At 46.3% G+C, this 15,816-nt stretch overlaps 1 pseudogene; it reads right to left on the bottom strand.

The window, feature by feature from the left end:
• Positions 1 to 885: 885 nt before the first annotated feature.
• On the bottom strand, positions 886 to 3,116 carry LOC146870683 (E3 SUMO-protein ligase KIAA1586-like; annotated as a pseudogene).
• Between the last annotated feature and the right edge of the window lie 12,700 nt (positions 3,117 to 15,816).

Raw genomic sequence — 15,816 nt, 5'->3', positions numbered from 1 at the left:
ACATCCTCATACAGAGATGTTCACCTGGGTGTCAAAGATCTCCACCAACAGGTGAAAAGTTACTACTAGTAACTTTACACTCATAACTTCCTTTGTGAGAGGCTCCACTCACTTAGTTGAGGGACTAGAGACATGTAGATCTACACGTAGGTGTAAATCCATACACGAAAATGATGAATAGTGGAAAAGTGTAGAACTGCTCCTAGGTGTAGCAGTAAATATACACAAGCAAATATACAAGTGTATTTTTCTCTTTGTGAATTGGGCCCACAGTGCTCAGCGGAGGGTGCTGTATCTGTAACTACTGACAGCTGAGAACAGGATCATTATTAACAAAAGGACATCCAACAATAGTCCAGTCCCTCTGAAGTTTTGATCATCACTGGAAAACGTGTCACTTGTAAATGGTTTGGGGTTCTCTAACATCATAAATCGAATTCAGAGTGACACACACTCACGGGAAACGACATGGTGTATTCCTAAAAGGAGTTCTGTTCTATGGAGGGGCTTTCTTGTGAACTCAAAGCCAGGAACACGCTTACTGGAACCCCGCACTCGTGCATGCTATGGGAAAGGAAGAACCCTCTTATCTTGCAACGGGTGTAAGCACTGACGTTTTGATCACCAAAGACCAGGACTTTAAGTGGAAAAAAAACTGAGGGTGCTCTAAAAGGGGCATGGCATATTTCATAAAGGGGTGTGGCCTATCCGAGTATGGGCGTGGTCTAAATCAAGAAAACTAGCATTGTGTGCTTAAGAAAATCATGAAGTCGCATCCAGCAAAGGATAATAAAATAGGCAAAAAGGTATATTTATTAAGTATAAGCCATAACATACCAAACACTTTAAAAAAACATGCAAAAATTATTTACATTACTTAGAAATCTATTGCAGGATTTCCCAAAACCCTTGAAGATATTCACTGTGTCTATTTTGCTGGGGTTTCTCGCAACAATTTTCTTCAGCAGACCTTCTACCTTTTGCCAGCCAACTCTTTACATACAGCTTTGCGTCAAATGTTTCAAATGGAGGACCATTGAATTTTACCCATAAGCATGAAGAAATGGTCGCTACAAGAAGAGAGGCACTTGTTGGACTAGCAATTAAGTTCATTGCGCTGAAACCTCTCTCGCAATCCGCGTTACTTGCTGGAAGGGTTTCCATGCAAACTACTAACTTTTTTAATGCTTCAGGGGTTTTCTTCCCACCAAATTCTTTGAAAAGTCTAAAAGCTTGGATAGTATCTCTTGCTGGCAGCTGAAACTCTGAACACAGTTTCTGGATATCTGTTTCACCATAAAGAATGCATTCATCACCAGAAGGCAAGTTGCCTGCATCTAGCACACTGAAGCTGGCTATAAGTTCTATCTCAGAATCCGGGGCACATAGTTTATTGATATTTACAGACAGACTTTGGAAAAACTGATTTTGATTAAGGGCAACAGAGTTACTTCTACCATGGAATGAGGAACATTCTTGAATTTGCCCTCGTCAACTGCTCTCTGAGCCGCAGAAGCAAACTCCCCTGGTGAGTCCTTCACTGCTCTAAATATACGTACTTGACTAACCAAAAGTCTGTGGGCATTAACAATTGTAATGTCCCTCCTCTGTAAGGAGAGTGATAAGTCTTTGAGCTCTTGAAGTGCATCACACATTACCCCCAAATCTCCGATAAAAGAATAGGATGTAAGCTTCTTCAAGAGACCTTCATACTTACTCTGGTCTCTTATGGGTCTGGATGGGTCTTTAGAGGCATTCTCAAAATGTTTGAACAAGGCAGGGAAGCAGTTCCAAACAGCTTTCACAGATCTGTAACTGGATGCTACCCATCTAGTATCAAGCATTTTTCCTATCTTCTGAAGCTGTACACATAGCTCGCTGGCGGCCAGATTTAGCTCTCTCTGGTTTTTTGGTGTCATGCTGTATGTGGCATACAATGAGTCCATGAAAATCTTGAAGTGATTGGCCCCGGCAACCTCATCAACTGTATCTGCCACAGCAAGTTCTAGTCTGTGAGCCAAACAGTGCCATGTCAGTACAAGATTTGGAAATTCTGATTCCAGCAATGCTACTACTCCTCCTTTTTTACCAAACATTACTGCTGCTCCATCTGAACATACTGCAATCAAGATTTCATGTAGCAGACTTTTTGTGAGTCCAACTTTTTCTAAGTAGCTTAGGAGAGCTGTCTTTACGCCAAGGGCATTTGTTTCTGCCAGCTCCAGAAGGCCGAAATAGATGGTCACTGGGGTACTTTCATTTCCAAAAATGCCACGGAGGTAGATGATTAAGGTAGAAGCATTGCTAATAGAAGTGCTTTCATCAATTAATACTGTGATCTTTGGTTTGTGTTGTCTGATATAACAGACCAATCTATGTTGCATTTCCAGTGCAATGTGTCTTATTATTTCAGTTGCAGTCACATTGCTGTGCAAAACACGGCCCATTGCGCTGCCATTCTTTGCCTGAAGGAGAATTAGATCAGGGTGGTCAGTAAAAGGGTGATCTTTTTTTGCCAAGTAGTAGGCAGTGTCAAATACCCTGCATGTCCTCTCCTTATGTTTTGCATTACATTTGTATACTGTCACCACCAATGTATTTTCCTGCTGAGCTGTAAGAATGTCTTCAGCTGCCAAGTGACCAGCGCTCACCTTATGCTTCATAATCTTCTTCCTGAGCTGTTTCTGCCTGGAAGCTTTTCCGTCACCGGAAGGACCAACCTCACCATCTGCCCACTCTTTACTTATGCACATGCCCTGGGTGTTATTGTGCACTGAAAGACCTGTTGATTTAGCCTGTTTGCAGGAAGAACATCCAATATTGCCTTACTTAAGATACAACCATTTATATTCCTCTTGAAAGTAATACCACTGTTTAGTGTTCCAGCAGTCAGGGAGTTTGACGGTTTCTTTCTCTGGCACACGTTGAAGTCTTTGTAAAGGTGGACTGTCCTTGGTGGACTCTTGCTGAGTTTTGCTAGCCTCGTCACTAGTTGGTTGCACTGGACAAGACTCCCCTGTAACACGCTGGCGCTTCAGTGACGGTAGGAAGTCAATCATTGAAGACTGCATAGACTTGCGCTTCAGAGCAGAAGCAGATAAGTCACTGGTAGCCATGGTAAAAATTTAGAACTTCCTTCTTGAAGGCTGGACTGGTATATCAGAAAAAGAAAAGAAAATCTTCCTCTGCTGATTTTGGTTTCCAGGTGATAAGGCCTTGAGTCACGCAATGAGAATATTAAGCCTCTTATCTGCAACAAAAGTTGAATAGTTTACTCCAGTGATCAACAATGTTTAATTGGAATGCCATTTGGTAGGCAGATGTTACTCTTCATTTTGTGCTGATCCTGAAAGGATCTCTCATTGTGCAGTGGAACAAGAATAGACTACTGCATGGAATAAAGAATATCCTGAGGCACTGCCATCCTACTGCATCACTGCATCGAATAAAGAAATATTATTTTACATACTGTAGATAACCCCTGCTCAGCCCCTTGGTAGCTTGGCACGAGCAGACAGGCTTATCCCCAAGGCAATGTGTAAAGTATTTGTACTCACAGTCACATAGCGCAACACCACAAATGGACGCTACACCAAGTATTTATAAAAATATAAATTACTTCATATAGATTAGGCAGATCAAAACGTCATAAACAGCACATACACAATCACTCCTGTTTTAGAAAATGTTCTCTTGAAAAATGTTCACTTGGGTAATGTTCTCTTAAAAATGCTCACTTGGATAATGTTCTCTTAAAACTGCTCACTTGGATAATGTTCTCTTAAAAATGCTCACTTGGATAATGTTTCCTTAAACCTGGTGAATAATGAAATTGGCTGAGCCCTTCGGTTTGGAGGACTCCTGCTCCTAGCGTGTGGAACGTTATTTCAAAACTAATGTGACTGATATGTTTTTCAAAAATGACCCAGCTGCACTTGTGGAGTCAGAGAATCACCCAAAGTAGCATTTACCCATATATCACAACTGTAAAACACCTTCTTATTACACTACAACGGCGATAAGAAATGTTGTATATTTCCCTTCACATAAATGCGATGAAAATGCAATTAACTGTAATCTGTAAAACAACATCGTCATTTGCGTACATGACTGCTATACTACGAATGTATCGTATTGTTTACTATTAAAATGCAAAATACATTTTTTTTTTAAAGTAGCATTTTCCCAATCACAAAAATAGCGCTTTCTCAAATCACAAAAATAGCGCTTTCTCAAATCACCCCCGTGATTGCCATAGTCAAGTCACCAAGCTTTAATTACCCCTGCGGTGGCCTGCCGGTAGCGTGTGTGATCACAATCTCCCCCCCTGTGCAAACTCCGGTCACGTGTTGGAGCCGGTTACCTTAGGATGTGAAGGGGGCTCTGCGGTCCGCGCTGATCTCCGGTGAAGCCGCTTTCGCCGGTGGGATGCGCCTCGGCCTCAGGTTCAGCTCCTTTCCTCGATGACGAGTGCGAGGGAACCCCGGTTGCTAGGGGACGCATCGCACCTCTCCAGACTCAATGTAGCTCCACCTGACGAACCTCCGCGTTGCTGGGGGAAACCCTTGTTGCTGTGACCAATCCGAGCGCGGCTCGGAAATGACGATCCCGGGCCGGCGGTGGTGAATACCGGCAGGGTGTTTTCAAGGCTCCTTCTCAGAGCGGCGAACCCGGCCTCGGGCACACAACACAGCTCGAGGGACGGTGGTGGAGTCAATGCACACACAGCGCTCGGGGGCATAGCAGGCACTCCAAAGTTTCTCAGTGGTGCGTTAATCCGCACAGAGCGTGAGGGACATGATCCTGGGGCAGATCATGCTTGAGGCAGAGTAAGGGGGACACAGCACACAGCAGACAGTCCCTTGATCCTCTTCCTCAGCAATCACAGCAACTGTAGGTCAGCTCCCAGACACTTGGCAATGGCAGCACTTTTCCCCAGTCTTCCTGGCTGTTCTTCTTTTGGCAGGGATTCCTTCTTGATCACGAAGTTTCCAATTCTAATTTTACTGGGGCTCCAGTCCTACTTTTATACCCCAAAAGTCTTTGATCTTCTTGTGTGAGGGGTCCTGGACCCAGTCTAAACCAGTTCTGGGTGCACTCTGCCAGTGCACCTCTTCTTCATTTGTGAGTGTGGGCCAGGGACATCAGACGCACCGCAGGAGGTGGAGCCAGCATTGTGGCAGGCAGGCACAGCCCTATTGAGACCCAGGTGCTACTCCTCCCCACCACTCTACATGTAGATGGGGTTATTCAACCTAGTGCTGACTCACCCAGCCTCCTGGAGCCACCCCAGCCCCTGTCACTCACAAACCAGACAGTCAATACACAACCAGGCAGAGGCACACAGAAAGGTTGAACAGGAAAATAGCCACTTTCTAAAAGTGCTATTTCCAAACTTAGAATGTAAAAACCATCTTCACTAAAGGATGTGCTATTAAATTCTGAGTTCAGGGATACCAGAATCCATATGTCTATCTTGCTGTTATGGGAAGATATGCAGGTAAACATGTTACCCTACCTTTGACTTTTGAGGCCCGAAAATAGAGCCCCCTAGAGACCCCTTTCGAGGCCCCCCCAAAAAACTGGGGGAGCTCTGACCCACAGATCTCCCCCACTTAAAGCCCTGCCAAAGACTGTATATGTAACAGTCTGTTGTTTCTAATCCATACACTAATTTTGTTAGTTTAAGGAAGTGAAGACAACGCGAGGAAGAAGGCAGGAAAAGAGTAGGGAAGTCAGTTAAACTGAAAAGTTACCGCTCAGTGACGTCATCATAAATTCATGTATAGAATACACAGGCTTCACATGTGCCTTTTAATGCCTGAAAATGCATTGAGCAGTAAAAATGAAAATCCAAAAGGCTATTTACAGTGTGGTTAATAAGGACTCGAAATTAAGTTTGGGGAAAAAATACGAGGATTTATATAAATATTTCTATGAACTGTATATAGTTCCAGGAAAGGTTTCTGAGCCGGCTTTTGCTTCTGTTAGGGAAATCAGTGGTTTCAACAGGGACATTATGGAAACGAAAAAAAGAAAGTTGTTGCATCAACCGTCTCATTAATATTTGGAACGGTCCCGGGGCTACATTTTCTGAATAGTGAATTAATTAAAAGCAATGTGACTTGGTGGGCAGGAAGGTGTACTATATTAGTTAAACAATGCGTGGAAACCAGTCCTAGCAAGTCGGTATATTTCATTCAGTTTTTTATGTGGGCATGCCACCAAGCCCCTTCGTGTACAGTCATTTCCTTGTTGGAATGGTCCATTCACGAAACCTGTAGAGAAGCCTTTCTCGCCTGGCAGATGCATTAAATATGGTCCCATGGGTGCAGCTGTAGATTTTGACACCGTTATTGGAGTAATGTGTTAAATCAGCAGGAGCGGCATTCTGCTTGCTTTAGATGCACCTCACATGTCTTTCTACAAATCTCTAAGCACCTATTTTGGCACACTTGATGTTTCTGTGGACTAAGAAAGGCTTGAAAGAAACCTATAAGGTATGTTTTATTTTGAATATTCAAGAAACTAACAATGATAAATGAAAAAGCTCTTTAGGCTATTGGATTACTTTCATGTTTAATGGAAATACTCGTATGAAGAAAATATTTCCTACAACTTCAAGTACAAAGGGGGCTTTCAGGACGTTTGACAGGATTTGGGTGGAATTTTCAGCTATAAATAAAAAAAGCTGCATGAACATGGATCTGACCGCACCTGCTAAACGTCAGATACCGTTCCTACGCCCTTATCTACTGCCCTACATGAAGCCTAGCTGTGTTTACATCCTCTTACCCTTACCGAAGTTAAAAAACATAGGGGCATATTCTCAAGGAGCTATTGCTGAGTTAACGGCACTTTATCGCAGCCAAAGTCACAATAAATTTATCACCCCATTCACAAGCTGGTGCTAACAGCCCATAGCACCAGTTTACCTGCGATAGCAGCCGCAAAAAACATCGCCACAGATGACCCCCGCAACTATCGCTAATGAGATGCAGAGTAGGCGCTCCCGTGCAAAAAGCCGCAACAACACCACTCCGTAACGACCAGCCAGATCGGCGATAAGATCACAAAACAGGCAATAAGGTGTGTTAGCAGCAGGAAATTAACACCTGCTCTGACCTGGTGCAAAGTCAAACCACAGCCTGCACCACAAAATGGAGCCCAGCGCAGAGCCACACCTGAAAGGTAACAAATGCCATGGAGCCACTGATCATGCAGCTCGGAGCCCCAACAGGGCCACAACACCCACCGCCACCACCCCCAGGACCTCCCTCCCCTGGCACCCCCCTCCAGCCAAAGACATGCCACATCAACTACACGGAATCATGTACCAAGTAATCCGCCTGATGTCGCACAATCACATTTAGTGACAAGCATATGTCATCACAAAAATGAGCATCACACATTCGCCTTCGATGAAACAAATGAAAATGCATTCAAAGAAACACAGAACAGAAATGAAGACACATGGCGACTACCCTCGGGACAATCCGTAGGTCACAGCCTGCAAGACAAAAATCATGATGAGAAGGTGTGTCTTGCGCACATCAAAGGACAGAGAGAGAGCGAAGGAGAGAGAAAGAGAGGGAGAGAGAGAAAGACGGACAGAGAGGGGGAGCGAGAGAAAGACGGAGAGAGATGGGGAGCGAGAGAAAGACGGACAGAGGGGGGGAGAGAGATAGACGGACAGAGAGGGGGGAGAGAGATAGACGGACAGAGAGGGGGAGACAGACACAAATAACAGAAGAGATGACAGGGAGAGAGAGTGCCGACAATGTGAAACCGGGCCACACTGCTCACCTGCTGCCACCGGTGTGACTCCAACCATGTGTCGGTATGTAGTGCAGTTCACCAGGACACACATCTGAAACAGATCCGTCATCTGAAACAGAGTCCAGATACATGAATGGCAAAGTACATACAATTGCACAAGACATCATCGTCTGTCCACCCCTGCGCACCCAGGCAGATGCACCCCAGCCCCTCCCGCCACCCAGCGGTACATGCCCGACCCAGCGCACCCAGGCCTCACTGCTCACCTTCCGCCCTTGGCGTGTAGCAATGAGGGCCCACCACGTGCCGCTGCAAGCCACATGCCCGGGGCCCTTTGGACATGGCACCCTCCACATCATGCAGCCCCACTTCGCAGGCTACCAGGTCTCACATTTGATTCTGGGTCTTGATTTCGCCATGGCAGAGGACACACCAGTGCACCCGGCATCTTCGCAGGCTGCACACCCGCTCAGCGTTATAGGTGCCACTAACTCTGTGATCCAGGAGGTGATGGCACGTGGCGGTAGGCCCCCGCTGTCCGCTGGCTCAGGCCTAAACTGCGGTTCAGCAGGGCACAGTCTGGACCTCCAGGACGGGGCATCATCGCAGGCTGCACACTCGCTCAGCACTTCAGGTGCCCCTACCTCAGTGCACGGAAAGTCCCCATCCCGTGACGGTGTGCCTGTGCCAGCTGCAGTGTATCCAGTGCCACAAAGTCTGTGCCCTGCAAGTCATGGACCCTCTATGATTGGGTATCGTGGTGCGGACGCCATCATGTCACCCCTGGGCCGGCAGAATGTGATGTTGCAGGCCCCTGGGCCCCCATGCCTACATGTGCACCACATGGATACACCCAGGGAGAGGCTGGAAATGGCGTCGAGCACGTGCACTCGGCCCTTTTTATTGGCAGGGTCACATGTCCTGTGACGCGTGTGCTGGATGGGTGTGGTGTGGGTGTCTACCAGCCGTGAGGGAGTGGCTGTGGCATGCTGACAACTAGACCTGTGATCAGCAGATAACTACAGGGCAGACCTGGGACATGTAGCGTTGTCGTCTCCCCCAGTGAGCCTAAGCAGAGTGGGCTGGCCTGGCGTATGCCAGACCAGCGTAAGGGTTTGAACAATGACCCCGGGGCTCTGTGCATGGTTCCGTAAAGGGCTGGACAAAGAAGTAACAAATGCGTGTGTCCCTGTTGTTGTGTCTGCGCCACCCGGACAACATTCTGGAAAATGTCACCCTGTGACCCAAGTCCAACGACATGAGCCACATGGACATAAGAGGAATTCACTGACCCTACATTCATCCATACTCCCACACTTGAAAGACCATAGACACGACACATCTGTGTGATCATGAATGTTTAATGCACATTCAGTGGAGTGTTGCATCTGGAGCAGTACAGGGCCGTGCAAACCCCACATGACGATGTTGGCCCGTGAGGGTCAGCCAGAGTCCTTCAGGGAATGACAAGTCCAAAGGAAGAGGAAGTGTTCAGTTCTCAGTCTGATTGCTGTGTCATTGGCGATCAAACAGTATATAGCAGTCCGTGTCGAGGTCCAAGGTGAGTGTCGCAGAGTGTATCGGGGACAGTGGAAGGTGATGATGCAGAGGCCAGAACCAAGCAGAAACAGGCCCTATGGCGGAGGTGAATGCTACTGCGTCCTTCTTACCACAAAGCCAGATTCATCCACATCTTCGTCCTCTGCTGTTTCATGTGCCTCACGTGTGGGTGGTGGTGCCCTTTCTCCAGCACTGTCTGTCAGTGACACCTCAGGGGCCGGAGGTGGAATGTCTGCCGCACTGTGTAGCTCTGACACTTCAGGGGGCGGAGATGTGGATGTAGTGGTAGCATCAGCATGCATCAGCGCCAGGCCTTGTGGCAGCAATGCCATGAGGATGGTCTTGAGGTCATTGAGGAACCCAGCTACCACTCGCAGGTGTGCAGCTGTGGCAGCTGCTCTTTCCACATTCACCCGCTCCATGCTCTCCATTAACCTCAGCATGTTTCCCAATTCCCGTGTGGCATCGCTAGAGCCACTCTGAAACTTGACAGTTGTTCAATTCTCTGAGTCAGGGCTCCAGTGATGTCAGCCATGGTTCACATGTATGTTGTCACATTGTACATGTTTACATAAAGACTGCATGAATGTCTACATCATGGCTGTTTGGGAGGAGCTGCCTATTTGATGTGGGACAGTGAACATTTCGACAACAGATGTGTGTGTGTTTGTACTTGTACATTATCAACTCACATTTCCCTGCAATGCCAATTGTAATTGGCCAGTGTCTACACCCAGTCAGCACCAGTTGTGTCATGTGTTCTGTTGTGGACGTTTTGCGGTTTGTGCCACATCGTTATCAATGTGGATGTGCTCTGCATGTTCTGTGTGTGTGCTGCATTTTGGGAAAGTCGCCCCTGTAGCTCTGATTTTGCTGCCCCTTATCCCTTTCATGTGGTGTGCCTTTGACTTCTGTGCTTATACAGTGCTGAGATGTTGCATACTTGTGTACATTGGTCTCTTGGTGGGAGTTGGGGGCTGGGGCATGGTTTGTCCACAGATGTGCTCAGCTCAATTGTGCATGTGTGCCGTTGTGCCATTGTCCCTGGCCGTTACTCACCCTGTTGCTGTTGTGTCTGGTCCTGTTGAGCTGTGTCTGGGCCTCCAACTCCTGCCACCATCTCCCCACTGATGACTGTGGACACCATTTCCTCCATCTCGACCAGCTCCTCCAGTGGCACAGGATTCCCACCTCTAGTCTGCGTTGCTGCCTTCCAGTTGTTGGCGAGTTTCAGCTTGGTTTTGCGCTTGACATCATTCCAGCGCCTCTTGACCTCTTCCATTATCCTCTTCAGCACTCCGACTGCATTCACCTTGTCCACGATGGACTGCCATAGTCCATCTTTGGTTGCCAATGACACAGTGGAGGTTACGAACAGTTGTTGATGCTGTTCTACCGCCTCCATTATCAGGATGCTGTTTTCCTGAGGACTGAACCGCTTCTTCCTACTCTTCTTCTCCTTGGCCTTCCCTGACCCCGAGGTCTCAGGTAAGCCTGGGCGGTGAACTACGCTCCGCTCGCAGGGCTTGCGAAGTTCAGGTAACTTCGCGATTCGCATAGAGCGCGAAGTTGCAGATTGCTACGCAATCTACCGCGTAGCGTAGTTGTCTTGCTTCCTCGCGTGCTCAATATTCATTCTCGCGCACGCGGTAACGTCTTACCGTGATTCTGCGTTCGCCAACTCGCTTTTCTGTCCATTCGCGTGTGCCACGAGATTTGTAATATGGCCGCCCGATCCCGCGAGAGTGTGCGAACGCGAACACGTCATTCGGGCGCGCGAGCTGACTTCTGGCGGCTTTCTTGGTAAGATCGAGATCCCGAACATGCAAAAACGACAATCTGGCGAAGGATATCTCTCGGGCAACATAAAACCTTCTCGAAAATGATAATTTTGCACAGAAAAACTCCTTAGATTGTGATTTGGCTGTAGTCTTTTGTGCAAGGAGTCCTTTTTTTTTTTAACTCTTTTTTTCAAGAGGAAGGAAGTGCCCCTGAGTCTCCAACTTAGTGTTCCTGTCCAGCAGGCTCCTCCCAGTGCTTTGTCCATGTGCTGTTCACTTTCATTTGGATTTGGAGCTGGAAGGATGACTTTTTGTGTCTCTCTGCTGCATCATATCATTGGATTGGATTTATTTGAGGACTTTTTGATTTGAGATTTAATTTTACAAGTAAGTTGGAGAATTGGTGTACATGTTTGTTTCATTGGGGCTTGTTTGTACCTCCATTTTTCTGGGATTTTCATTGTTTTTAAAATGTATTGTTGTGGGTGGCCTGTACTTTCAATAGGGGCCTAGTTGTTTTTCTTTGCAATTTCAGCCAGTAGGGTACCCATGGGTCCATGTTACTGTGGTGTCTGTTGAATTTAAACATCATGTAGGGCATGGATGGCATAGGATTGAAATGCTAAATGTGGTTGTGGTGTATTTCACTGTTTGGGTGTGTGTGTGCCAAATACCTTTGTTGGATGTGTGTGTGCTTGATGTGTAACTTCTTTCCAATCCTTTCGTAGCCCTGTTGATTTTCATTTTTGTATTAAAGTTGTGTTGTTTAGCAGGCCTCCTTTGTCCGGACATATATAGGCCTGCTTCAGTTCATTGTTTTCCATGGCCTGTTGTGACTGTGAGTGCCCATGTGGCTTGTGGCAATTTTGTTGTGGTAGTTTAGTAGTGTGTGCTTCTTTTTCCATAAAGGCCTGCATGTCTTTTCTTTGTTCCCCTTGGTTTATGCTTGTTGTTGTTGTGTCCTGGTCATGTGTGTGGCGGCCATTTTGTGAAGACAGGCAGTGTGCTTTTGGCATAGGCTTACATTGTCTGTCTTCCATTTCTTGTTGTTGTGGGTGGCTAGCGGCCATTTTGTGGAGCCATCCAAGCAGTGTGCTTGCTATTGCCATTCTGTTCCAAGCTTGTGGCCTGGTCTGCCAGTAGGCCTAGAGGTAGTCATCATCAAATCATGGGAGCATAAAAACTGTTTGTGTTGTCTGTTGAATTTTAACACCATGGATGGCTTTGGATTGAATTGCAAAAGGTGTTTTTTGCGGTGGAATTGCAGTTTTTGGGTGTGTGTTAAATAAATAGGGCTTTTCAGTCAGTAGGTAACCCTAGGAATTCCGCTCGCGTACGTTTGGCAACTCTGCACAGCGCGACAACGCGGACTTACAGTTTTTGTCATTTTCGCGCTCTCAATATGCGTGTTCGCGCACGCGATAACGACTTTTTGTACAGTTCGCGATGCCGAACACGCAGAATTTGCAATCTGGCAAACAATATCTCGCGAGCAATATAAAACCTTCTCGAAAACGCTGATTTTGTGCATTTTGCTAAAAAAACTCCTCAGGTTGTCATTTTGCTGAAGTTTTGGAGCACGGAGTCACTTTTATTTTATTTTTTTTAAATTTTAGAAGAGGAAGTAAGTTCCACAGAGACTACAACTTCCTGTTCCTGTCCTTTGTATTCACTTTTGTGTTATTATTGTGGTGGGTGGCCTGAGCATGTGGGTGGCGGCCATTTTGTGAAGGCAGGCATTGTGCTTTTGCCATAGGCCTGCATTGTCTGTCTTGTATTCCTCACCTTTTCTTGTTTTTGTGAGTGGCCTGGCCATGGGGTGGCGGCCATTTTGTGGGACCAGCCACTGTGCTTTTTCCATAGGCCTCCAAGCTTGTGGCCTAGTCTGCCAGTAGGCCCAGGGGTACTACTCATCAATCATCACAGGTGCATGGAAGTTAAACAACTGTTTTTGTGTTGTGCGTTGAATTTCAACATCATGTATGGCTTTGGATTGAATTGCAAAATGTGGGCTTTACTTTTTTTCTGGGGTATATTTCACTTTTTGGGTGTTGTAAATAAATGCCTTTTTATCATATGTTCGTTGTTGTTGCTCCCTGATGCTGCATCCATCCCATGTGATGCACAAATTTTTATTTAGGGCAAACAGGCTATACTACATTTATGTTTTTGTTCTTTGCTATTTTTATTCTTCCTGAGTGTACACAGTACAGTAGTACACCAGGAACCCTGGCCTTGTTGTCAGTCTCATCAATCATCACGGGTGCATGGAAGTTAAACAACAATTTTTGTGTTGTGCGTTGAATTTCAACGTCATGTATGGCATGGATGGCTTTGGATTGAGTTGCAAAAGATGGTTTTTGTGGTGGAATTGCAGTTTTTGGGTGTGTGTTAAATAAATTGGGCTTTTCAGCCAGTAGGTAACCCTAGGAATTCAACTCGCGTACTTTTGGCAACTCTGCACAGCGCGACAACGCGGACTTACAGTTTTTGTCATTTTCGCGGTCTCAATATGCGTGTTCGCGCACGCGATAACGACTTTTTGTACAGTTCGCGATGCCGAACACGCAGAATTTGCAATCTAGCAAACAATATCTCGCGAGCAATATAAAACCTTCTCGAAAACGCTGATTTTGTGCATTTTGCTAAAAAAACTCCCCAGGTTGTCATTTTGCTGTAATTTTGGAGCACGGAGTCACTTTAATTTTTGAAAAACATTTTTAGAAGAGGAAGTAAGTTCTACAGAGACTCCAACTTCCTGTTCCTGGCCTTTGTATTCACTTTTTTGTTATTATTGTGGTGGGTGGCCTGAGCATGTGAGTGGCGGCCATTTTGTGAAGGCAGGCATTGTGCTTTTGCCATAGGCCTGCATTGTCTGTCTTGTATTCCTGACCTTTTCTTGTTTTTGTGAGTGGCCTGGCCATGTGGTGGGGGCCATTTTGTGGAACCAGCCACTGTGCTTTTTCCATAGGCCTCCAAGTTTGTGGCCTAGTCTGCCAGTAGGCCCAGGGGTACTACTCATCAATCATCACAGGTGCATGGAAGTTAAACAACTGTTTTTGTGTTGTGCGTTGAATTTCAACATCATGTATGGCTTTGGATTGAATTGCAAAATGTGGGCTTTACTTTTTTTCTGGGGTATATTTCACTTTTTGGGTGTTGTAAATAAATGCCTTTTTATCATATGTTCGTTGTTGTTGCTCCCTGATGCTGCATCCATCCCATGTGATGCACACATTTTTATTTAGGGCAAACAGGCTACACTACATTTATGTTTTTGTTCTTTGCTATTCTTATTCTTCCTGAGTGTACACAGTACAGTAGTACACCAGGAACCCTGGCCTTGTTGTCAGTCTCATAAATGGCTACACTGTTGTTGTTCACTGACTTACTAAAATTTAATAATTGTGACCACCCACCACACACTAAGAAGTTATATATTATATTAGTTTGATTGTACTATCTTTTGACTGATGTTCTTCTGGCTTCTTTGCTTTTAGGTGCACAAAAGATGGAGGAGGCGTGTCATCATCGCCCGTTGTGGTGCCAGTCCTGCTGCTGTACACGACGTGACGTGTCAGTGACATGACCAGCCATCTCTGCAACTTGTGCAACTGAGTGCTGTTGACATCTGAATAAGATGCCCCCAAAGAAAGCAGGTAGCAGGTCCTCCGGTACCAAGAAAGTAGCCATGGAGAAGAAGGAACAGAAGAAGAAGGAAGTGTCACTTAAGTCTGGTGTGCCACCTAAAACCTTTTTTGGGACACCATAAATGACACCTGCAGCAGCGGTGTCTGGGGGCCAAGCTGGGAGAAGCACCTCCGCATCAGTGGGCCCAACCCACCAACCCAGGCAAAAGCAGATGAGTGTGGAAGAGGTAGCCAGCCTAATGGTGGAAAGCAGTGATGCTGAGTCTGAACTAAACGTATCGCTATCTCAAAGTAGTACACAATCAACGCAGGAGGGAACACAGCAGATAAGTGGTCAACAGCCGCAACCACCGCCCGCAATAGTAGCTGTTGTTCCTCCCGAAGTAGGGGCAGTTCAGGAAATTGAGCCTCATGCAGAGGAAGAAGAGGAAGCCACTCCCTCAGAAGTTCCATTGCCTTCCAAATTCCCAGCAAGGAAAAGGAGGGTTAGTACATCAAGTTCTTCGCCAAGCCCCCCTTCTGATGATCTAGATGCCACTTGGAAGCCACAAACTGAGTCTGAGAGGGAGACACGTCACAAGAGCAGGCATGGGAAAAGGAAGGTTCCAGAAAGCCTTACACTTATGGAGGTTGATGTAGAAGAGCAGAATGATGATGATGATGAGCTAGTCATCACAAACATCACTCCCGGCCCAGGAGATGGAGACCAACATTTTTACCCTATCCAAAATGGCTGCGAGGGATGTAGCACGCTTACCTCCAACACAGGTAACACCAACCCGACCTCCAGCTTCCATATTTACATTAGCAAAGGGCCGGCAGCATCCTACATCCAGCACAAGCACCACCTCAGCAGAAGTAGGTGGTGGTACTGCACAGAGTCAAATTCAACGCACACCCTCCAGTTTATCCGGCATTGGAAGTGGCACTTCCAGCAGGAGACAAAAGTTAAGCTCCCCAGTGTGGGACTTCTTTACGGTTAGCGAAAAGGAGGAGAACATTGCTATATGCTCCATTTGTCATACCTCTTTTAGTCGTGGTAAGCT

This window comes from Triturus cristatus, chromosome 1_1, assembly GCF_964204655.1.
Source record: "Triturus cristatus chromosome 1_1, aTriCri1.1, whole genome shotgun sequence".
Taxonomy (NCBI): Eukaryota; Metazoa; Chordata; class Amphibia; order Caudata; family Salamandridae; genus Triturus; species Triturus cristatus.
The sequence above is the reverse complement of the archived record's forward strand: the minus strand, read 5'-3'. Positions and strand labels throughout refer to the sequence as shown.